Source organism: Apis mellifera, linkage group LG15 (assembly GCF_003254395.2).
Source record: "Apis mellifera strain DH4 linkage group LG15, Amel_HAv3.1, whole genome shotgun sequence".
Classification (NCBI taxonomy): Eukaryota; Metazoa; Arthropoda; class Insecta; order Hymenoptera; family Apidae; genus Apis; species Apis mellifera.
Genome location: NC_037652.1, coordinates 2,358,830 through 2,385,643, shown reverse-complemented (window position 1 = coordinate 2,385,643; position 26,814 = coordinate 2,358,830). Strand labels below are relative to the sequence as shown.

The 26,814-nt window shown below is 29.8% G+C and overlaps 1 protein-coding gene and 1 long non-coding RNA gene across 2 annotated transcripts in view; both read right to left on the bottom strand.

Moving 5' to 3' along the window:
- The window catches only part of LOC413557 (syndecan), a 169,838-nt gene that overhangs the window by 70,261 nt on the left and 72,763 nt on the right, over positions 1-26,814 (bottom strand). The gene's annotated exons all lie outside the window — the stretch shown is intronic.
- LOC107965883 overlaps positions 21,555-26,814 on the bottom strand; it is a 70,743-nt gene continuing 65,483 nt past the window's right edge. The window contains exon 2 of the long non-coding RNA XR_003306139.1: positions 21,555-22,462. This is a non-coding gene — a long non-coding RNA (uncharacterized LOC107965883). The remainder of the gene's footprint in view (positions 22,463-26,814) is intronic.

Here is a 26,814-nt window from a genome sequence, read left to right as displayed (position 1 = left end):
TAAAAATCTACACATATTATATTTGTTTCAGAAAAAAAATATATATCTTGACTTAGACATGTCATTTATCATCCCTCTAAACCAACACGTTAACTTCCTCGAATATTCCTCTATAAAAAGTACATCTTCCAAACCTAACCTAATAAAAAAAATTAGAGGATCAAGAGGCATCTGCACGTCACGAGCATCATCAATCACCGCCCGTGTCCACTCCAAATTCCACCAAAAAACATTTTCCAATTCCAAGGCGACAAAGGTCAATGACAATGGCCCGCCATTTTTCATTCCTCCCCCAATTTCCTTCAACCTGTATTGAAAAATACTTTATACACGACCCACCTATATTTCGTTAAAAGAAAACAATCTCACAATATCGTCCCATTTATCATCCCTCTTCTTTCAACCAAATAACCCATAAACCGTTTGCTTCAACGTAAGTAAATCCCGCATCTTTCGAACCTAACCTATAAAAGAATCATAGGGGTTCATTCGCATCATCGTCGACAACAGCAACCATCGGTTACAATATCCAGAAACGATTCCAAGCAACGAGAGTCGATGACAGTGGCCCTCCACTTTTCATTTCCCCAATTTCCTGAACAAGACAAGAAACACCTCGTCACGGGGGAGGGCGTAGTGGTTCTGACGCCTAAATTTAGAGCCTTGGAAAACGTCCTCGAACGTGGCCGTGGGTCAGGATAGCTTATCGCGGTATGCAATCAGGAAATGGAAAAGCGTCCTCGAGAATTGGTGCAACGTCCTCTCTCCTTCTCTCTCTCTCACTCTCTTATCCTTCAGAGGAGACGGAGGACCTCGTGCAAAGGACTGGAGAGCGGAGAACAGGCACGTCTCGAGAGGCGGCCTCGTTGGTTTGGAATTTAATTAGTTCCACTGATGGGAACGCATTGTCCTATTCCGGATCTCCGCTATCCCTCATTGCATTTTCATGACGAACGCAGATTCGAAAGGGTTGTTGGAGAAATATCGGGTAAATTGATGGTATTGAGCGAGATAATTGGGTTTTAGATATTTCGCAGGATATTTTTTTTTTTTTTTTGGTATTTTATTTGTTTCTTTTCTTTTCTTTTTTTTTGTTCTTCATTGGAGGAATTGGAAGAGCGAATTTTTATTTGTTGTTTATTTATTATCGAAAGGTATAGAAAAATATCGGTGCAATCGATGGATTTCGAGATTTGGATTAGTTAAGTTTTGGATTTTGAAAAGTATTGTTTACTATTTTGGATTGAAAAAATTGAATGGATCTTTCGTAGAGTTTTATAAGGTTTTTTTAAATGAAATTTTTATCGAAGAAATTGGCAATGAATTTTTCACATTTTTAATTGACTTTTCTTTGAATAAAAAAAAATAAAGTTTGGTTTTGAAGTATCAGTTTTTCATTTATTTACATATTTACTTGTTTGAAAAGATACCAAAAAACTGATGAAACCACGGTGTCGAAAGATACCAAAGATGAGAAAATATTTACTCCATTTTATTTTTATCTTGTTTTTTACAAACACATATAGAATCGATTTCAAAAGTCACAAAATAATTTTTACTATTCTATAAATTATTTCTCCCTTTCTTCTAAATTGTATATGCTTTTCGAATTACATAATTTCAAAGCTTTAAAATTTTTCATCGATAATCGAATATCATACACTTGTTTAACTAAAGAAATATTTTCGTATTTTGGCTTACTTTCACGTTTGATTATATTTTATAGAAATTCAAAAGAAAAAAAAAAAAAACTTCAAAATTAAATAAAATTTCATTCAAGGTATTAAATTTAAAATTGAATGGGAGGAAAAAACAAAAAATAATTTCTTCGTTATTTTTCCGGACACAATCCCCTAGCAAACGTAAACCCTATTGCATTTGACAAGTTCGTATTACCAATTAATTATCAATATCGTGGAAAATTCATCAACAGTTGCGCGCTTGTTTCGATTCCATGTTCCGTTCGACAAATAAATGCTCTTATGAATATTTCTCGGCAACTGACGTTAATTGACGTCTAACAAGTTTCACCGGTAATATTTGATACGTCTCGTTAATTACCAATACCATCGCAAATTGTAAATATTTGCTCGTCGAGATCAGGTTTCTATTAACTTATTCCAACGTTGATCGAGAATTCTAAATTGAAAATAAACAAATGATTCCGGAATCGATAAATAATTCATATTGGCAAATCTCTTCTTCTTCTTCTTCTTCTTTTTAATCTTCCTACTTTTAATATTTGTTTTTCTTTATGAATAATAAATATTCAATTTTTCATATTTTCTAAAAAAAAAAAAAAAAGGAAATAAATTGGGGAAATCCCTCTAATTTGTGAAAATAATATTGTATTCTTGAGAAAGAAGAGTAACAAAAGAAAAATTTGGCAATGATTGTTTTAAATAATATATATTTAAAGATTCCAATATAAAGTTTGCATTGAAATAATAAATAAACGTATTTATTTTTTTTTTATAATAATTTAAAAAAAATATTAATATACTCTGTTTCCTTCTTTCTTCATCTAATTTAATTTTAATAATCGTTTATAACTTAATAAATAAGTCTCAATCCATATTTTTATATCAATTCTTTCAACCTTTAGAATTGACTACTTAAACGTTTCATTTTGTTCCACGAAATTGTTAAAATGATATTTTGAAATAAGAATAATTTCATCGAAATGTAACGAAGTAATTTTTTTTTTTAAATAATGTTACCCAAAAGAAGCGATATTTAATTCCAACATTATCGATATATACATATATATAAAAAATTCATTTCCAGTATTTAAAAAAAATAAAAAAATAAAAAAAGAAGCATTGTGCCTCAATAAATTAAAAAATAAATATTTTGTTTATATCGAATTCGACTATAAATAATAAATATTATTTTACCATTTACATAGCAGATATTAAATAAAAGTAGTATCTATTTGCAAACAATATTTGCTTATGGAAATATTTCGGCTCTTCCAATATTTTTTTTTTCAATTTAATCCAAATTTTCGAATCTGCAGTTTTTCTAAAAATTCATCGACGAAAAAAAAAAAGAAATAATCTCATTTCTTCCCCTCCCTCGCTTTCATTATTTTTCTTTTTTTTCTTTCTTTCATCCCAATGGAGGAAAATTATCGAGCCTGTCACCGGAATACGATTCATAAACGGATCCAAAAGAACGTTTGACCTGGATCAAAATGGTTCAATAAATTCTTCTTTCCACCCTTTGGTGGAAACTCTTCTTTGCAGCTTCGACAGGTCGTCGTCCCATTTCCAATAGAAACAATTATTTCCTCTGTCTGATTCCGTTTGGAAAAACGACTCATCGAATGGAGAACGTTCCACGAACGAAATTGTTTTTACGTGGCCACGATACACCAATCAGAGAATTTTATTCCTGAATGGGAAACGAATCGATTGTTGTTCAGAAAGGATGGTAATTTCGTTGATAAAATTTTATGAGATTTCTATTTTTAGAATTCACTCAAGATTGAAGAGTCGAAGAAAAAGAATCAAGTAGTTTTTTTTTATAGATATTTTTTGAACTAATGCAATGAATGCAAACAGAAATCCAAATTTTAATTCTTCTATTAATTCATCTCCATTATATATACCTTTGAATTTTCTCATTGATATTAATTTACGAGCAATTGGGAAATGATTTTCTCGTATTTTGTTTATAAGAAATATTTTAATAACAGAAGAACACGAGATAATGAAATAAAATGCTTTTACAATATTTTCATTTTATTAAATAACACAAATATTTTCCTTTCCTTTTAATTGCACAGGATTAAAGAAAGAGCACGAAGGTTGTACAAAATTGGCCTTCAATTGTCTATATATAGCCAGAGTAAAAATACAATTACACATTTCTTTCTTTTTTTTTTTTTTTAATTATAAACGTAGGGATTAAAAGATTAAAAAGAAGAAGATGTAAAATATTCTTTTGAAATTATCAAAATGTACAGAACGCAAATATATTAACCCTTGAACTTTTAACAATTTTTATCTTGCACGAAAAGCACAGAGCAAAGTTTTCACTCCCTGTTGCTTTCGATCGTCCAACCTTCTCTCTTTCACCACTGCTGGCTTTCCAACGACCCAGATTTTCCGATACAGATTCCACCCCTGCAATGTATATATATATATCTCGCCTAAACGCTCAAAATTCTCCATGTAGTAAATCTTCCCCATCGACACATTAATCCTCGTAATGTTTCTCGTTTCCTTCCTCGATGTTTAACCCTATATAGAAGAGAAATTTTGCAATGGCGTCGGGGAAAAGTATTGTAATTTATCGGAGTTCGGTACTTTAATCTTAAGCCCGGCATAAATTTCATCTTAAATCTGGTAATCAAAGTTATACAAATATATAAAAAAACGCTTCGTGGATGGATCAACAAAATGGAACAATAGAACGAGAGAAAAAGATATTTTATTATATTTTCATTGGACATTCTCTTTATTCTCGAATTTTAAATTGTTATTTATTATAAATAATGAATAAAATTTTTAAATCCGTAGAGATGAGAGGTGTGTTTATTCTATTCTCGTTGGAAAAATATTTTCTTTTATTTTTAATTTTTTTTTTATAATAAATTGAAAATAATAATAAAAATAAACGTGTAATATGTTTTTTACAAGTAAGTTTGACGTATTAATAATTTATTATTGTTAGAGGGTTAATTTTGAAAATATAGTGAAAGAATATTCTGTAATTTTAAAGTATCATAACTTCATAACTTATTCATTGTATTTATATTCGAATTAAATATTTTATAAATTTTTTTGAAAATTTATTTCTCGAAACAAGTTTTGCTTGGTGAAAAATAGTAAGCTTTCATCACAAACATTTTCTAGTAGCACGTGAATTTTTCACTCTATTTGAGATTCCCTTTCTTTTCCAGTGTTCCATTCAAAATCTCAAACTTTCTCATTGTACGTCACAATTACTTTTCTTCATTTGAACGGTGTATACAATCAGTATTATTCTGAAACTTTCCCTTTCATCCCCCGCTTTAAAAATCAAACTTTACTTTCTCTTTCCACATTTTAAACTTCGCCCTTGAACTTCACCTATCGCTTCTTAAAATTCCCCTAAAAATTCTTAAAAACTTTTTCATTCAAAAAATTCAAAAGTGATGGAATTAAAATTTCTCCAACATTAAAAAAGAAAAAACAGCATCAAATCTATTTCAGAATCATCAATTTCAAAAAATCAAAATCAAAATTAAAATTGAAAATCTTCAAAATTAACTCAACACGAGGAATGGATCGAAATTAAAAATAATCTAAAAAATTTTACATTTTCTGGAAACGTAGTTTCAAAATAAAATAATCCACAAACACCACTTTCACGAATCTCTCCTTCTCAACAAGCTCTGCAATCTCAAAAAAATCCACTTTCAACAGCAATCCCAAAGTAACCGAGAGAAACCCTCCTCGCGAAAAGAAAAAGAAAAAGAAAGAAAAAAAAACACATTCTTGGAACGTCTCAGCTGGTGCCATCATCGACGACAGCCGACGAGGAGGGCGATATCGAATTCCAGGTGGCACGCGATCCTTTTATTATTCCGTGAAAGCGAAAAACTTGCCCCGTATATACCCTCGACGCGCCCCTTTCCTTCAGCCTCGCCCCTTTTCGCCACCCTTCGACCCACCTATCCTTCCCTTCTCCCCCTCCTCGTCGACAACGATCCCCTCACGGTTTCAAGGCTTTCCTGTGAACTCAACCCCCCTCCCCTCCCTCCCCACCCTGTCCAACCCCCTTTGTGCCAGGCCGGCTTTTTAATTAATCCATCCACACGCCGCTTATAAACGATCGATGCCCGTCCCCGTTTTACGATCAACGCTTCCGTTCGCCTCTAATCGACGCCGACCACCACGGATTTCTTCTCACCTCTTTCACCCCTCCCTTTGCTAAACGGGGACCGGGTTTCTAGGGCGGATCGTTGCGCCTCGAGTGACGATACTTTTCAAGATCTGATCCCTTTTCCTTAAATTCGTTTTCCTTCTCTTTTTTTTCTCTCTTTCATTTCAAGTTGTTTGTTGTTGTTTGTTCTTTCATTTTGATTCCAAGTTTTTTTTTTAGGATTGTAGGCTTGGACAACGAATTAATTTCGTTATTATCGCGTTTTCTGTTATTCTTTTTTCAATTCTATTTTCTTCCTCTCTCACACTTTGGTTTTGGTTCTTGTTTGTTCTTTGTTTTCGAGTAGCTCAGTTTTATCCTTGAATGAGATATATTGTTCTTCTTTTTGGTTTCGTTTTTTTTTGAACTCTTTACTTCCCTTTCCTTGTAGCGCAGTTTGTAAAGTTTTCCGCGTAAGCCTCACTCCTCGGATATAACAAGAGTTTTTCTCCTCTTCGTTATTTTCCCTTTCTTCCTTTATGCTTGCTCTTATTATATTTTGAACTGTAATAATAATAAATTTTCTCTTTTTTTTTTTATTTTAAATAAAATTTAATTTTGCTTCTACCTCGCGGAGGTAGAATTCATCTGATGTGACGATCGATAAACGAAAATGAAGAGAACGGAAACAGGGTGAACCGCTAATTACAAGCAACATCGATTGTATCCTCGTATCAGAAATTCATAGGGTAACTCGGCCAACTATCAACGAGCTTTGCCAACTTTCGACTCCATCGAGTTGAAATCCTGCAAATGTTGCATCCAACCTGCTGGAATCCAATTATCGATGAGCATCGAACGAAAATTGTTAAATGGAAACACGATCCTGATTGCACAACGTAATCGTTGTACAAGGGAAATAAGAGTAAATAAGAGAAATTAATGATTGTACCTTTTTCCAAGATTAATAATAGGCAATGATAATTGGTTTGGTTTTAAAATTGAAATAGATGGAATAGAATCTTTTATCTTGTGATAAATATTATTATTTATAATAGGAAGCAACAGTATAATAATATTCTAAGAATTTCTAAGAGGTTATGTGCAGGCAATTATACTACAGGAGATTTTAAATATGTTCATAATTTTAGAAATTTAATCAAATACTTTTTAAATGTACAGATCTTCGGAGGAATTATTGTAGAAAAAAATTGAAGAATGAAATAAATTTTAAATTCCTCTTCATCCCCTTCATCTTCGTTCAAATACTTTTGTAAATTTCTCAGATTGTTTCAAGATTATTCATATTTCTTGCAGCATGTTAAATTTTTTTCGCTTCTCATTATTCTTCAACATATTTCTTTTCTCATCAACATGGGAAAAATTTTATGTTATAATAAAATAATATCGGAAATCTTTGATTCCCTTCATAATCAATTTTTTAAAACTTTCATTCCCATTATAATTAAAATTCCTCTCTTCGAATATGTAAGCTTTTCACAGAGAGCTTCAAAAATTCTTTTCCCAATTAACTGAAATCCTGGAACATTCATTATAATTCATCCTTTACAATATTTCAAATTTTTCTCACATGATCAAACATTCAAAATCTTTACTCTTATTGTAATTAAAATTCTTCTCTTCAAACGCAACTAACTTCGAATAATACAAAATCAAAGAAGAAAAAAGATTCATTATTATAATCCACCAATTATAATATCTCAAATTTTCCATCTCTCATTTAACTTTAAAACTTCTACAACATTACAGTTAAAATTCTTCTTTCTTAACTTAATTCCAATAATCTTTTATTCAAAGTTTTAAAATATTCATTATAATCCATCCATTTACAACAAGTCTAAATCTTTCAAAGCTTCAAAAACTTTCCATTACGATTAAAATTTTTCTTTTACAATTAAAAACTCTAAATATCTTTCTTCCAAAACTGTTTAAAGTTCTAAAACATTCATCATGATTCACAATGTGTTTCAAAATTTCCATCTCCATGTAATTTTCATCTTTTATGATTAAAATTTCTCTTTTCGCAACTTAAGCCTTTTCAACTTCAATTTCAAAAATTCTTCCAATTTCATCTGTTTGAATTCACTTTTCCCCAACTATCCAAAGTTCTAAAACATTCATCATAATCCACTCTTTACATTCTTTTTAACTAGGTATATATAACCAAACTTCAAAAACTTTCATTTCATTAAAATTTCTCCTTTTTAACTCAACTTACAATAATCTTCAACCTTTTAGTTATAAAACATTTACTATAATTCTTCTTGTGACATCCATTCTTATTGCAATTAAAATTTCTCTTTCTCAATCTCCCCAATAAAAAAAAAATCACTCCTCATTCTCTCAATTACTTAAATTCCCCCACCATCCACTTTTCACAATATTTCAAATCTTCTTCAAACTTTAAAAGCTTTCGCAATTGATCTTTGAAACTTCCATTTCTTAATCCAAACCATTTCAATTTCTTCGTTTATTATAATCCAACTCCTCGTTACGAATCGAGTTCACAATATTTCAACATTTCTAATCCAATATAACTTTCATTTAAAAACTCCTCTCCTCCATGATTCTCTCTTTGACCCTTCCAATCCGTCGAAACTCGTTCTCAAAAAAAAAAAAAACCATGTCAACCCATGTGATAATCCCAAACCACGTCCGATTACTAAAACTTCTCCCCCCTCGTTTCGCCTTATTCAACCTTGCTTGCGAAAAACCTTTGCTCCCCTCCTTCTTTTCCTTTCGATTGGTTCGTTAGCAGACGGTCACAACCCCCGTCTTTTACATCATAAAACCGCGAAAAGGGCGAGAGAGGCAGCGCGAAGAGTCTTCTTCCGCGTCCTTGACTCCTAGAGTCCTCGTCTCTTCTTGGGCGAAGAAATCAAGGGAAATAGAAAGAGAGAGAGAGAGAAGGAGAAAGGTCTCCTCTTTGTCGTTACTCTCATTGGTACCAGGGAACGATACTCGCTCTAATAAGTTCCAACTAAGAGACAGCAACCCCTCTTCCCTCCTCCTCTACACAACACTTCTTCCTTCCTCGAATTGGACTTTATCAATGATGTCTTTCTTTTCTTTTCTTTTTTTTTCTAGGACACGTATCTATCCCTTTACAAGAGGAGTTATTTGAATGGGGTGGAGTTTTTGGTGGAGGGTCTTCTTGTTCAAAGTGGATGGATAGGGCTCTTGGGATGAGTTGTAGGGAATGTTTGAATTGTTCGTGGGGAGTGGATTGCATGGTAAACGAAGTTGTTTGTAGGTACGAATGACATATTTTGGTAGGAATGAATTGATTGGTTATGATATATTGGTTGACTCTATTTTTTGAAGGATTGATTTAATATAATAGTGATAGCTGGTTTTCTGGATCATATATTATTGGTAAGAGATGATTATTAGTCTATTTGTTGTAAAAGAGAAAAAGAATTATCAAATAATTATTAAACAATTTTGAAACAATATATATAAAATATAAAATTTATAAAATATTGTGATTAAATATTCCAAAGTATAAATAATAGAAAATAAATATGGATTTGAAGAATGAATAAGATTTCTGATTAATTAATAAAAATATTGTTCATTGATTATGGAAAAAGAGAATCCAAGAAGTTGTAATATAAAATCAAGTTTTCAAAGATTTGCTTTCTCAAGTGGATGTTCTTCATGTTTTAATAATCAGTTTCATTGAATTAAATATCTATGCTTACATAATCCTCTTACAGAAACTGTATCTGGTCTTCATCCAAGTTTTTTCAATCATTTATACAATTTTTCTTAAGTTTTCATAGACATGACTTTTTGCATAAAGATCATATCAATTTCACTTAATTAAATATTTATTTACAATTTTTATTTAAAAATATTTATATAACCTTTAAAAACTATACATCTGATCTTGTTCTTCTCAATAATTTCTATTCAATATTTTCCTTATAAATCTCTTAAAAGTCTAATCTTTAAAAATATATGCTCTTCTAAATAGAAATCTTTCATATCATTTAAATTATATCAGTTTCATTGAACTAAATTTATTGCTTATCTAAGAACGCTCGTATGATCCTCTAGGAAATTCTATTTCCCCTTCTTCCAATTTTTTCAATCGTTTACACTATTCTTGGAAGATTGAATCTTCGCAAATGTGACCTTCCACAAGTGGAAGTCTTCCACGCATAAATCATATCAGTTTCATTGAATTGGATATCTATTACAGTCTTAGTTCGCGTTATTACATAAAAGCATTTACATAATTTTCAGAGATTATATCATTTCCAGCCTCTCCATCTAGTTTATCCCATCTAGTTTTCTAAGAACCAACTCTTCCAAGAAGATTGCAAGGATTCGTTGTAACATCTGCATTACACAAAACCGAGCGGATTCACGTTAAATCATCTCAGAAGCCATTTCTACAATTTCATTATCGGCCAATCAACATTAATCTATCTCCCATTAGAACAGTTTCATCTTTCTTCGTCGTAACGAACCGAGTGAATCTTCATCAAATTGTCATTTATTCCAATCTCGATTTCACGCTAAGAAACTTGAAATTCCTCGAAAGTTCCACTATTTTCTGGACTTCCAATCGATCCTAAGTAAGAAATAAGAGAGAGAAAGAGAGAGAGGGGGGATGAATTAAAATGCCGAAGAATAGGCTGGAGCGGTGGAATAAGCATCGAGGAAGGTCGATTCGGTGTCTGGCTGAGAATAATCGGAGAGCTGTCGACCGTGATGTCGCAGCACCGTCGTTGGAGGCGTACTCATAGGTTGCTGGCGCCTGTCTCTCATCCATTATACATGAAAATACTCGAGCAGTGGCCTGGCCAGGACACTTTTTCGTCTTCGAGCTTCTGCTTCCACTGTAATGACAACTCGTGTGCAACCCGCCAAGGATATAGATGGTCTTCTTATTCGAGAGTGTTATACGTTTTTAAGTCGATTCTCGGACTCCTTTGGACATTTTGTCTTATTTTTTTATCGCTGTAAATGGCTCGCATAGCATTTCAGGGTTATCGAGTTATATATATATATATATATATAGGGGATTTAAGAATTTTGGTGTCTCAAGATTCCAAAATCCCTAGATTTTTAGGGATTTAGAGATTGAATTCTATTTTACATATCTCGATTTCAGTTTGAAATCGTAAAGTTTGTTAGATTTTTAAGAATTCCAGGAATTATAGATATTACAGATATGTTTTAGTGAAGTGATAGAGATTTTATTTTGGATACTAAATAATTCTAAATATTTTTAGCTGATTCGAAGATTGAATTATTTTGAGAAGGATTTTTTCTAGAAGGTGATACAAAATTTTCAAATGTGAAATAAAAGAGAGGAGGAATATTTATGCTGTTATTTCGAAGTTTCTTCAATCTAATCCTTCACCTGCCTCTTCGTGTCATCGCTCCAGATTTCATCGAGTCTCAACTTTACGCTAATTTTATTTCACGCAAAACTCGATTTAATTTATTAGCGCGAAACTTTTGATCTTCTTGACGATGTAAGAGTTCTCACGAAGATTTTATTTATTTTTACAGCGCTTACACTCGCTTACACTCGTTCACATCGAAACAAGATTTATTATGAGAACGAATAAAATAAGCAAAAGAGGCGAAAAATAATCAAAATTCTGCTCTTTGTGTTCTTTCGTTTAATCCCTTTCGATGAAAATTATTCTCGTAATGCGCCACGTTGATTGACAATCCGACCCTATTTTCCCTAGATTTTAATTATTTAGTTCTGTTTCCTGGAATTAACCCGACCCATTGAACGGAACTCCAGTTTCGAACAAATTTTCCAATACGATCGATTTCTATTTTTCATTCAGGAACCTGTTGTATTCGTTCGAAATTCAATCAAACTTGCTAGTCGATTGGCCTTGAATATCAAGGATCCGCAATTACCAAAGTTGCAGTTGGAAATTAGATAAGCGGATTGGGCGAACAGGGCCATGATAACGTATCGTGGCCAAATTTCGCCCAATGAATTTCAAATTAGATTCCCTAGTCGAATATTATATCCCATTTTTAAATATTCGAAAATATTTTTAGTATAACTTTCAATTAAAATAAGAACTTTGATAAATTTTAGATAGATTTCTACAATTTTTGAGATAACATTGACATTTAGTTCGAAAATTAATTTACACGAAATTTTAAATTATATGAAAATAAATAGTTTCTTATGCGATTATCTATATATTTACAATCAATAAATTTTAGAAGAATGAAGAAATAAATTTATTTTCCTATAAAAATTTCATTATTCGAATTATCATATTACCTCATCAAATGCATCTTTAATATGACTTGAAATAAAAATATCGAATAATTAATCAAACAGATAAATAATTTTTTTTAAATCATCTAGTTAAGCAAATTATTTGTATAAATGATCGTATAAATGACTTCCATTCATAGCCGGTTTCATCGTTGAAACATTTAATCCTATTTCGACTACTTGAAATCACGCACGATCAATGGAAACCAATCCCGTAAGCGCATTCATCATTCGCAAATTGGCATTTCGAAGTCTTCTTTGCGGGCGTGTTTTCCATACACGTCCTCCTTAAACGCAACGTGATCCGATTAGGAGCACTCGTGTAACATTACGATCACATAATGGCACTTTTGTAACACTTTCGAATAAGATGTGTCTTGGCCAGCTTCTATCATACATTGTACATTGGAGTTTCGACGAATAAAATAATGCCGATGTGTAAAGATTACAAATTCTTTGTTAGTATTGTATTTCTTTTGGCCGAATATAAAATACTGTTAAGACTCTACTAAGAATTACAATGAATCCATAAATAAAATATTTATATATATGTGTGAATATGTTGTTAATATTAGGATTTTTTCGAATTAGTATTAAACTAATTTATCACTCACAAAAATTTGAAATTTATAAGCAGGAATTAATTTTTATAATTTTTTATTAATCAAATTATAAATTATTAGCAAGTTTTATAATATTACAATTTTATATATAGGATAGAATAAAAAGTATCTGCGAGAAAGTGAGACATCTAGTGGTCTAGTCTTTGAAATTACTTAAGAATATAAGAATAAATGAAATGAATATAAGTCAAATATAATAATATACACTAAAAAATACTTTTGTTGGTATAATTAAGCATATCTTGTATTTATTGAATAAAATATATTTAAAATTCTTGAAATCACCAAAAATTTAGAGATCCTTTTGATCTTTAGATTAGAATTACAATTAGAAAGATTTTGCAATGATTTTATCTAATTTATCCGATAATAAACAGTGCTATGGATAAAAGGAATTTTGGAATAGTTTTGAAATAAATAAATAAAAATAAAAAAAATTGAAAAGCATATTTTATTGATTGAGAATTTGGAATCTCGAAAAAAATTTCGAAAAATTCGTGAACAATTAAAAATGAAAGAAAAAAAAGAAAATAAAACATGTAACTTAATATCGCTAATAATTTAAAGAAGCTTCAAGATAAAACGTTATTATTCGCAAAAATTGATCTATTAATATTGATCACGTGTCTCGTAACCATATTGCTATTTAAAAATTATCTCTACTTTAAAAGATTCGTATAACGATATCATCATTTCCATCCACCTACACTGATTCAAGATATGAATCGTCATAAAAATGATTTACATATTTTTTAAATATTTATAAAATTAAAATTTTTTGTAAAAGTATTAAAACTCGAATTTCTTTAGGATTATCCCTTCTAATTTTCATCAAGCACAGATATTCAGATCCGTATTTAATCCGTAAATCTTGATGAAAAACGAAAATCGCTGATATATTGAAAATTTGTTTGATGATTTTTTTTTTCTTTTTTTTTCTTTCTTTTTTTTTTTTTTTTAGAATCAGTCGTAATCGAATTTTCATCAATTTCATTTTTTAATCCATTCATCCAGATTTAAACCACAATTCGTCATAGAAAACGGATATATCTCATAAAATTGTTTTACAAATTTTTTGGAATTATTCTTCGAATGATTTAATCTGAAAATTTTTACAAAAAACAAAAATATCCAATACATAAAATAGTTGAAAATAGAGTTTTTTCTCCAATGAAAATAAAACAAAAATTTTTAAAACGCTATTAACTTGAAGCCAATTATTATATTACAAAAAGATAGCAATACAAAGATAATAATTCTTTTTTATTTGAAATGTAAATAAATCTATTATTAATTAATTTTATATATTATTATTAATTTATTATTTTTTAATTTTTCTAGTAAATTATTGTTATCAAATTTTTATAAAAATTCCTACGTACATCAATTCGAATGTTGATATTAAAAAAATCACAAATTTTTAGTATTCAAAATTATTTTCAAATTTTTTCTTTTATGGAAAGTGAATAGAATTTTTTTTTATGAAACTAAAATTTTTAAAATACTATTATTAAAAACGTCACATATTAATCAGAAAAATACAAAAAAAAAAAAAAAAGAGAAGAATTTTTATTTTTATATTTAATACTCTTCTAATACCATTTTATAATTTTCCTTCATTTTGAATCCGATATCTAAATTTCAAGTTCATAAAATTTCTAAATTTTTCAAAAAGTAATCTTTTTCATCGATCTCCGATAAAAATTTCTATAAATACCTCAATTTGCAGTTTGTATGTGATATTCAAAGAAAGCAGTAATCAGAAGTTTTCAAACATCTCAAAATTATTTTCCAATTGTTCCATATAAAAATATTATTCGATAATTAAAATTCCGCAAACGTTTCTCAACGGAACAGGCGTTCGGTAAATGAAAAATTTCTGATGGATACGGCTATAAATTTGAATCCGTTCCAATAGCTAACGCTACAACGAAAACCGTTTCGGGATTCGAGGCTGGCACGACGACGTTGGATTTACATTAAGCCAGTTTGTCGAATCGAATCGATGGTGTATAGTAGATCGAGAATCAATGGTCCGAGAAAAATCGAGAATTCGTTGGAAAATTATAATTTTCTCTCCATTTCCCACATCTTGATTGTGTTCTAAAATTATATATGCCTTTGATTTTTAACTATGCAACGAAATAAATTGGACATTTTTTTTTAGTTTTAGATTAGTATTGATTATATTGTTTTTTTAGTATTACTTGTTATTCGAGTTACTAGTTTTGAATTATTTTTAAAAAACAAATAAATCAAAAAATTGACAGACATACTTTGGAAATAGAAAAAAATAAACTAGTAAAATAAATCAAAATCAATAAATATAAATGGATAGGAAAGAAAATGAGCAAGAGATATAATACATATAAATAAAGATACAAGTATATTAATGATTTGACATAGAATGTCAAATAAGAAATCAATTGATTGATGAATCAAAACAAACAGGGATGAATGAAATGGATATTAATAGATAAGAAATACAAAATGACGTAATTATAATAAATAGACGTATAACAACATATAAAAAATAAAAATTGATAATCTAAGAATAATAATCATCAATGGATAAAAAAATAAAATATAATATGTTATATTTATCACACAATAATAAAATAAATTAATAAATTAGCAAAATAAATCAAGTTAATAAATGAATAGATAAAAAATACAAATATAATAAATAACAAATAAAAAATTGAAAAAGAAACTAATAGTCTAGCAAAAGATAATATTCATGAATAATTATAAGAATGCACAATATAGATATATATAACAACATAAAGAATTAAAGAAGAAATTAAGAAAGTAATAAAAAAAGTCAAAATCAATAAACACTAATAAACAAGAAAAATAAAATATTTAAATATAGCATAATAAATGTGTACAATATCTATACAATTAATAAAAAATTTAGAATCTTTTTTCTAATTGTATTTACATTAAATCTTCTATTAATTTTATTATTGATGAATATACTAACGTTACAAATATCAATAATGATTCTATTCATACTGAAAAAAATCTTTACAAAAAAGTTTTTCAAGAGAACCAACAAAATTCTAATCTAACTTTTCTTTAAATTCTTGAAACCATTATTTATTTATTCCAAACTTTTAATATAAATATATATATAGATACAAGTATATGCACAAAATAAATAAAATATGAAAGAAAAAAAATAACAAAGCCTCAAAAAAAAAAAAAAAAATCAAGTACACATAAAAGAAAAATTGAAACAGATAATACACACACGTCTTTACATGTGCATAAAATGAATGACACAAAAAAGAAATAAAAGAAGAGGGAAAGATCCAAAGGAGGCATTTAACGTTAAATATTAACGCGAATTACTATACGCGCGGAAACGGAAACGCGAAATTGGTTCCGGTTGGCGCGAATGACGTCTAGGAAGGCCGCTCTTCGCGATTGGCCATCATTCCTGCGCGAGAATCGGGATTATTCAGACGTAATCTCGAAGGGGCTCGCTCGCCATTAATTCAAATGCAGCTCGTGGTCGGCGCGCGAGTGGTTCCGCGACGACATGCCGCGATTATTATTGTGCAAGCGGCGTAATTTGCATCTGAAAAAGCGGTACGTGCCTTCGGTTACTGTTCACGTGGATATCTTGCTGCCCCGTCCATGCTTTCGCACAAGATACCAATGGAATGAAAGCTGAGATAAGGGATGACGTTATTATTATTATTATTATTATTTAATATTATTAGTTATCTGCTTTTGATTTTTTTCTTTTTTTTAATTTTTTATCATTATTTACGTAGAAACGATGAACAATTGTGATTGCAATTTATTATTTAAAAATATATTTAAATATTTTCTTATTAAATAAGTATTTTGACTCTTTTTGTTATTTTTATTCTTTTTTTTTTGTATGTGTATGTACAAATGATGGATAATTATAATTGTAGAATATTAATTATTTATATTTTATTCTTTTTATTAATTTCTTTTTTTCTTTCTTTGTATAGAAATGACGAATAATTATAATAGCAAGATATTGGAAGGTATATTTAGATATTTCGTTATTAGATTTTTGTTTTTTTTGTTGTTTAATTATTATTATTATTTTTTTTTATATTGAGAAATAAGAGATAATTATGATTGTAGAATATTTGAAGGTATATTTAGAGATTTCGTTATTAGTTATCTGCTTTTGAGTTTTCTTCTTGTTTTCTCCTTTCTTCAAATAAAAATGGTGGATAATTAAAAGATTTCTTAGTTATTAGATATCTTCTTTTTTCTTTATATATATAGAAATAATGAATAATAATAATGAAGATATAATTCCTAGAGAAAACATTTTTTTATTTAAAATTTAGTAGAAAAATTTTGTAATTAATTATATTTTAGTTAGCTATCTTTGAATTTATTTTTTTTATATAAAAATAATAAACAATTATAATAATTTATTATTTTTAATCAATAAATTTTGTTTAATCATTTGTTTTAAAATCTTCTAATTTTTATAATTGAAAATTTGTTTCTTAAAGATTTATTAAAAAGTTATTAGTCATTATTTTTTATTTTATAAAAATTTTATTATTAATTTTATTATATGTTTTGGATTTTTATTGTAATTTTCTTTTTTTTTTTAATATAAAAATAACAAATAATTATTATAGTTTTATAATAGATAAAGCTGTAATTTTTAAAGTTAGTAGTTTTCTTCTTCAACTTTTCTATATAAAATGTTTTCAGTTCATTAATAACTGTATTAAATTTCTCCTCCAACTCCAATTTTCCACAGTAAAGAAGATAACTACAATGGTATTGTACAATTCTCTTTCTCAAGTTTTGATTGGAGTTTAATAAGGTATAAAACATAAGTTTTTCTTATATAGACATAGAAAACTTTAATTCCATTACTTCTTCTTCTCTTTCGTTCCATGAAAATTATATAATTGCAAAAATCTTAACAATAATAAATTAGAAAAAAAAGAAAATTAACTATAAATCAAGCAAAATAACTGATCGAATAAAAACACATAAATCAAAATTGAGTAATTTGATCAAAGTAACGAAAAATTAGATTATTCCTTATTTCGAAATAGTGGAAGATAGTGAAACAAAGACGAGCGAAATTCGAACGAAATTTCAAACTTTCTAGATATATCGCAACGCTTAGATGAAACTTACGAAACTCTCGACAGGAACTTAACCCGGTATATATCCCCGATGCTATCTAGTTGATTCAATATTTATCGAGTCATGCAAATGGGGGAATAAATGGTACAAGCTTGAATATTTCTCATCTAACTAGAATCTTATTCGATAACAGTTTTGAACCTGTAATTAGTTATCAAAGTTAGGGATAGTTCCATCAAGAGTTGAAATCTCGAAATTTATCAACGATGATTATTATAATCTAATAAAATAAGTTTTTCTATATAAAAGAAAAGAAAACAATTTTTTTTTGTATTAAAAGAAAAGAGTTTTAATAATAACAGATAAGATAAAGAAATAACATTGATTATTAATTATAGAAGTAATTTTTGTTTAAAGATAGAAAGGAGTACAAGTAATAAATAGTTAGAAGAAATAATGAAAACAGGAGAAGAAAAAAAAGTAAGAAGTGAAATAAAAAAAGCTTGACATTTTATTCTACTCTAAAATATAAGTAAAATTTAAAAGTAAAAAAAAGAAATAAAAGGAAGATGGAAACGTGATAATAAGAAGAACAACAAAATTAAAGAAAAAGAAGTAAAATAAATCTACTAATTTATACCCAAGCAGAAAATGAATTCAAAAATGTGAAAAGAGAAACGAAACTAGGACAAGAAGATGGGTAAAAATTAAAAGAAAAACAAAGAAAAAGAAGGAAGAACTGGCCAACACCTCGCCACACTATCCTAAGCGTCCTAATTATCCAATTAGTTGAAGAAGCAGTGCGTGGTACCCGGTGTCACCGAGTTGGGAACGCATTAAACGATCGTTAGTTACGCGGTTTTCCGCCGTTTCAAGGGACGAAAGGCCGCGGGCACGAAAGTGACCTTCGCTCGAGCCGCCTCTAAGTGTCCAATCACGGTAATACTCTCCGCTCGGTTGACGTCACGGAGCCTAATTCCCGCAATTTCCCAATTGCCGATCAAAGTCGCCGGAATCGCAGATTGCAATCGTGCGCGCACGATCCAAAGAAGCCAGCGGTGGCTTCGAGTGGTGGGAGGGAAAACGCTCGACAACTTCCGCCTTCCAACTTCCGCGAAACGAGCGGAATGAACGATTCCTCGAATCGACGTGACGCGTTACGACCGGAGGGGAGGGGATCGAAAGGGATCTGTTAACTCTTATTTCGTTTCTCTCCCTCCCCTCTTTTCTTCTTATCTTATCAGAGGGATCGAAGAATTGATCTCTTTTCTTCCAATTCTATCTAAAAATTTCGATCGAGCGAATTTTCTCGAATGAAATGAAATAAATTTCAAAGAGTTCTCTCTTTTCGTGATATAAATATCAACCTGTATTTGCGGGGGAATTTTAAAAATAAATAAAAAGAAAATTAGAAAAGGAGAATAAAATAAGAGACCGGTTCGATATCCGCGCAGGAAGCAAGTATTCGATTGAAATCCGCATTAACGTCGCGAGCGGGAGCAACGAGGACAGAGCTAGAAAGAAGGCTCCCTGCGCTACGAGACGGAGGCATAAGGCGAGGGTCGAAGAAGGGGAGGGAGAAGCCGTGTCACGGATGAGCGACGTCGAGATCGATGAAACGTGGAACAGAGATCGAGGACAGGCGCCGAAAGGTGGAGGAGGAGACGAGTCTCGAAGAGGGAGAGGAAGAGGCTTTCCATTCTTCTTCCGCCCGCTGCCAAATTGAGAATCGATGTTTCGCGCTTGGAAACCTGGGCTCCTAGGCTTAAAAGGTACCGAGATAGCCACGTGTCGATCCGCTGAGGGAAGGCGTTGTTCTCGAAGTGGTGGATTTTGGGGGCGGCGAAACGAAAATGTTTCTCGCTTCTCGCGCGTATTTTCGCGTTTGGAATTGTTGATCTGCCTGTCGCGATATGAATATGTAAATAGAATTGTCGCCAAGAGACGGAACGAAGGGGATTTCGAAGTGCGAAGTTGGAAATTGTATTGTGATGGGATACGTGTATTTTTAATGCGATATTTATCTTTTAGAGTCGATATAGAGTGGATAGAATCGAGAGAGAGTGAAAGTTTAATTTTGGTTGGAAATTGTGAAGAAAATTCTCTACGTTCTTGGTGCGCTCGCGTTCATTCCGTTGAAATTGTTGTTGTTGTCGATGATGATTCTTACGATTCCCTGTGGGGAACAATTGAGATAGAATATCGTTATTTGAACTATTGCTAGATGAATTATACGTGAAAATCGTGATTCTAAGATTCTTAATGATGACACAGGGTGAGATAAAATTGAAATGGAACTTGAATGGAGTTTGTCATTTCGTGATGATTCTTGATAACATCAAGAAGACCAAATGTAACAAAAAGGAAAGAAAGGAAATAAATCATAAAATACAATACAAAAAACAATAAACAAAAATCACAATTTTACAATTCTTCGATTCAGCCAATTTACTCGAATCAATGGAAAAAAATCCAATGTATTCAACAAATCAGAGAAAAAGAGAGAGGTGCACCGTTTCCACGAATGGAACCGCGAAACTTTGTCGTACAATTGAAATCGTAGAATTCAACCAATCAGTCAAGCATATTTCCAGTGGAGCAACATGGAAACTCATAATGAAATCGCGTTTCCAGGACAATAAACGTTGGCCACTGTCCCTCTGGTGGGGAAGGGGGCGTGGAAAAAACGTCCAGGGCGACTTCCTTTCGCCGACGCTGAGGTTATTTCCGGCGTGCTCGCGAGCCGTCGCGCAAAACGGCTAGACAAAAACCAGCTACCGTAAAAACGTCGAATTTATATTCGCTTGCCACGAGTGAACGCATTTTATTGTGTCGCCTCGATGGCTTTTTATATGCGGGTTTATATGTGGGTTTCAAACGAGGCGAATTCCTTTCGGATAATTGAGAATCTTATAGCAAGAGAATCCAATTTTTAGAAAAGGGAGATTAAATAAAATGATTCATTGATTTGATACTTGAAAGAATTATCAATAGTTATTGAATAAGTTATACGTTTTTATTTCAATTTTTGGTTCATTTGAATTTTTTTTAAATTTGATTTGATCCTTGATGTACGTCAAAATTTCATAAAAATGGAATTACTTTTTTGTTATATAATGTAAAAGATAAAAGGATTTTTTTTATTTTTTATTGGTTTATTGTTAGTGAAAAATTTCAGTTTTTTTTTCAAACTGAATAAAACTGAATAAAACAGTTCAAAAATTGTAATAGATCGTTTGTTTTTTATCTACATATTACTTACGCTATTCGATAGAATTTTTCATGGATATAATCCTTCCTTGTTGCAAGATTTTTAATTGTTCATTTTTAAAGCGTATAGAAAAATAAATATAATAACAAATATTATTTTGGATTATTCTGATAATTAATTTAAGAATTAATTTTAGTAAGTAATTTGTTTTTTTTAAAAAGAGCTATACATTATATAATGATTTTTTTTTATCTATTTTTTTAGATTATGTCTCTCTGGAGCAATTGCACAAGAAAGTTGTCACAAAAAGTTATTAATTAAATTTTAACTTATATTTAGACTAGGCATGTTTAAGTTAGGTCAAATGACTTTCATATTATATTTCATATTTACATATCTTACATAACATTACACGTTGATGAAGACATTTCTTTTTTATTTCTTTGAAAAAACTCTATAATTTTAGTTTTTTTTATTTTTAATTAAAGATCTTCAATAATAGATATTTTTGGGCAAGAGAATTTGTTGATTCCCAGTTTTTTGTTTCTAGTTTTTTTAAGAATGAATTTCATCTTCATTTTGTATTAAATTTTATATTTTTTTCAGCTTGAGTATTCTTTTTTTTTTCTACGCCATAGTTTTTGTTTTTCAATTTCTCATACTTTCTTTACGTTTTTATTTTCTTTATGTATGCTTTTTCACGTATTCATATTTCGTTATCTGTTATCTGATATTTATTTATTTATTTATTTTATTTCTCAACGATACAATTCGTAATATTCTTCCATCTCTGACATCTTATTCTCATATATACCATTAAATCTTATTCAATCAATCTTTCTTCCACAATATCGTTTTATAATATCAATCTTTATTCTTTTCCTTATTAGCATCATTCATTCATTCTCATTTTGTGTTTCTTAATCACGTCATCTACATTCATTCTTTACCTTTCATAATTAAATTTCGTTTTCCATATTTCTACCATCAATATTCTACTCTTATTTGTATTTATTTTATCTCCCCTCTCTTTTCTTCGAATAATTAAACATTTTATTTTCGTTTTATATTCATACCTTTTTAGATATCTTTAATTATTATTAATTTTCTTTTTCATCCTGTTTAAAAAAACCTACGATCTCAAATTAATTGAACAACAAAATCATTATCACTCTCGTTTTATCTCTTCTTTTGAAAAGATGTAATCCATACTTTTCATATCTAAGAACAATTAATCCATTGATACTTTAAATTATGAACGAACAATTGTTGATGAAACTTTATAAAATAATCAACACTTTTATTAAAGATAAAAACCTGTCAGCCTGCCTCTTGGAAAACATTTCTTCATGCCAGTTTCCTTCTATGACTTACCTAAACAGACAAAAAGAAAAGAATAATTTATTAAAAAATTTCTCAATCTTAACTCTTTCATATTATAAATTACAATACAATTTTACCAATTTCAACTATTCAAGTCTAGAAGAAATGATAACACCATAATAAACTTTAAATGTACAAATGTAAATTGCCAATCCAAGAATAGACTAGTAGAGGGATTTATTATCAGTTCTCTTGGAGTGGTGAGGATAACGACAGCCAGTCACCGAATCAAAATCCCTGCCACTTAACGAATCTCTGCTCTGTATACATCAAGGATCAAACAATGGAATAATATTCGAAACCCCTAAATTTCCACCCCATCAAACAAACTCCATTGTTACTGCTCACCATTTCCCTCAATGTGTCTTTATTATCGTTCTTAGCGTTAACAGCCTTTCACAGCCTTCAGCGACGATTTATCACGTCGACCGTGAAAATTTAAATCATCCCCTGGGTGGCCAAGGGGTGGCGCGTTATTGATATCCACGTGCCTGTGTGTGCGACGTGTCCACAAAATCCAGAATAATTAGTACATCGAGGAATTTCCTCGGAAAAGCGACGCGGCTCGTCCACGGTTTTAATTAGGAAGGGTGGAAAAAGGGGAGAGGAAAGGGGAGGGGGTGGTTGCTTTCGCGAAAAGGATCCTTTCCACTCGGCTAATCCCGAGTTTCCGTCAAATAATTATGTGCCTCGGCTCTTTGATTCTCGTCCCTCTTTGGGATGTATCGTCTCACTGTGATTGGGCCAAAGAAAAAAAAATATTCGAGGAATTATGAGAAAGAATTATTTTGAATAAAGCGAATTTAATTCAGGGAATTGGGTATTTTTATTAATATTGATCCCTGATACTTTTTTTCTTTTTTTCAAACAAGGGGATTTGTTTTAAGATTGAATTTTATTAAAATTTAAAAGCATCCTTCCTTTCTTTTCTTTTTTTCTGAAGCTAGGATCAAATTATTCCTCGAATAAGATAATATTTCTTAATGTTAATTTAAATTATTATCCCAATTGTATGATATTTCCAATGATATATTAGTTATACTCTCCACCATCTTTCTTTTCATTTCCATTCCACTGATAATGTTATATTATACTCCATGATTTTCTTTAATAATATTCGTATTATAATATATTCCTGTTATGACAAATTCTCTTTCCATTAACTGATAAAATGAATTATAGTATTTAAATTTAATATCAACGATAAAAATGTACACTTAATATAACACAAAAATAACTCAATTTTGAATCCATTGCAAATTTTTTCATATCTACATATAAACTTCCTTACAAACTAATTAATTAGTTAACCAAAAATTTCTGTAAACAAAAATCAAGATTTGAATAAGAAAAAAAAAAAATTCCAATCTTCCTTCACTCTGTCCAATTTCATTCCACCAATTCTTAATTCCACAGACGCTTAACCTTAAAAAATTTATCAAACAAAAAAAAAAAAAAGAAATACACACACACAACCATTCATCCATAAACCATATCCACGATATCGGGCCCGAAAACCACCGCGCGACACGTAATCCGAACAAAAGCCACCATTTATCCACAATTTGATCGCGTGCCCGCTTCGCAGTTAGCTCGAGGAGGTTGGACCACCGAGTCGAACAATTAAACAAGCGACACCGAATTTATCGCGGTATCGATAACCTTCTACTCCTGACAAATCATAGCCGCCGATCGGAAGGGTTGGTCGGCGGGGGTGGAGCGGTGAATTTATTGGAAAGTCCGCGGTGACGCGGTCGAATCGGGGAGATTTCAATTCCTCGCCGCCGATATGATCGTGGCACCGAGTCGAATAGAGGGCGCTTTTGTCCAATCGGCGGACGATCGATGAACGTCGTTACATCGATGCCCAATTTGATCGCGGGATTCGTTTTAATTAATAACGATTTCGTGCATTATTTCTAATATTTTCCGAGTGTAAAACGGATATATATCTTTATTAATCTATTAGTTATTCTGGTTTATTTCATTACCAGTGTTAACCTAACCTAAATGTGATCAATTTAACGTTTAATTTTATTAATTCATTTTGACTTCAGACTATATGACTTATGTGTGTTTTCTTAGATTTTTGTAAATTTCATTGGTTATTTAATTACTGTTTCTAACGATTTCATGCATTATTTATAACTTTTTTCCTCTTTTATTTATGTTTTAATATTTTTCTTAAAGATTTTTCAATGGTGTTATTTATTATTCAATTTTATGTTTTTATCTAATTTAATCGTGCGATTCTTCTGAGAATTTCACGCAGTTTAATTTTATCTCTTTCAATGCTTCAGTATATATATATTTCATAATTTAGATGTACATTTTAGACATGTTATTTCTTAAATATTCAATTAATTTAATCGTACAACTCGTTTCTACCAATTTCGTGCATTATTTATGACTTCTTTTTTTGTTCGTGTTCCAATATTTCCTTTTCAGGTTTTTATTAGTGCTATTTGTGACTCGAATGTCCAATAACTGTCTAGTTTAATCATACGATTTGTTTTTATCGATTTCATGTATTATTTTTCTCTTTTGTCTGTGTAATAGTATTTTTTTTTTTTTTTTAAATCTTTATTAATATTGACCGGTCAATCATTGTCTAATTTGATTGTTTAACTTATTATCTAATTTATTTATCTAATCGCATTATTTATTTTTTTTATCTTTTGTTTATACTTTTTTTTTTAATTTTATACTCTTTAATATTATTCGTTATTTAATCAGTCAATTTCTATCAAATTTGATTTGTGTAATTTAACTGGATTAATTTTATTTTTTGTTTTTTTCTTTTTTTCTTTTTTTAATTTAATCTTTTTGTGAATATTTTTCTATTGAGAGAAATAAACTTTGAAATGATTGATCAAAGCATTTGATTTTTAATTTTGGGACAATTTTTTGGAGGATTTTATTTTTTTTTATTATCTTAATATACATATCTTTTATCTTTTTCATTTTTACTATTTTTTTTCTTTTTATTTTAAGAAGATTTTTTCTTTTTAAGTAAAAAACTTTACTTTAGTAAATTTTAAATGATTTGTAGAATTTTTATATCTTATGAAGTTTTAAATTAATTACATTACGAATAAATTCACATTTTTATTGTGAATAATTTCGATTTTTTTTTTATAGAATTAAATTTTATGGTATTATGATGAATTTTACATTGACTGATTGAAGACTTTAAATTTTTAAGAGATGCTATTTGGATTTATTACTTTAAAACGATTTACCGAAAGGTTTAAAGTGATTCTCTCTTTTTTTTTTTCAAAAAATTTTTAGAGCTTTTAACAGATTATTTTATTATATACAGTTTAATTCTTTTATATTTTATTATTTTTTTTTTATGTGTCGAACTTTTGTCCTTTCCAGAAATTACATTTTCGCAAGAGAATTAAATATGGCTCAAAGCGAATTTCAAAATTATATTTCTTTAATTTCGCATTTTCAAACTTTTTTATACCTCTGTATTTTTTTTTTATAACATATATTCAAAGATTTCAATTTATTATTTGGTATTAGTTTTCAAGAATATAGCGACATTAATTCTAAATTAATTTTGCGTTCTAAATTAATTTTTCAAAGATGTTGTTAATGTTATTAAAATTTCTCCGAAATATACAAATTTTAATTACACGTGCTTCAATATTCTGAATTAATTTTCTGAGTGGTTAGGCAGGTAGTATTCTAAATTACTAATTTAATACATTGTTAATTTCATTAAAATTTCTCGGGAACTACATTTCAAGTCCAAAAAAAAGAAATAAAATTTTTAAAACAATTCTTTTTCTCGAACAAATGACATTATAATTTTCCAAGCGACAAATATTTACAATGAAAACTTCGATCGCTATTCTTTTTCTTAAAATTCATCGGTTAATAATTGAATCGATATCGCGGAGAAATTACAAGGAAAATTTGGTTTTCAGAAAATTTCTGCGAAAAAAGGAAACCAGTTTATGGTCCCTCGGGAAAATTATCGTTGCGGTTTTTAACTGAACTTCCATTAAATGCGACAACATTTTCGGTTATTTTTAACTTAACTTTCGTGGCTCTAAGGAAAGCTTAAATTCCTGTTAAATACCAGCTCTTATTGTCCCATGCTCTCTGTTTATTCCACACATTTCACCGTGAATTTTCCACCGAAATTCGTGGAAATTTGCATGCGAAATATCAGAAGATTAACATAAGCTTTAACTTCTTACTATGGCGTATTCAAATTTGAGATTACGGAATACAAATTGGCATAATTTCGTCGTGATAGTTTCAACGATGCGTTTCCTATATTCCAATATTCACATTTAATATCATCTTCTATTATCGAAAGATGACAT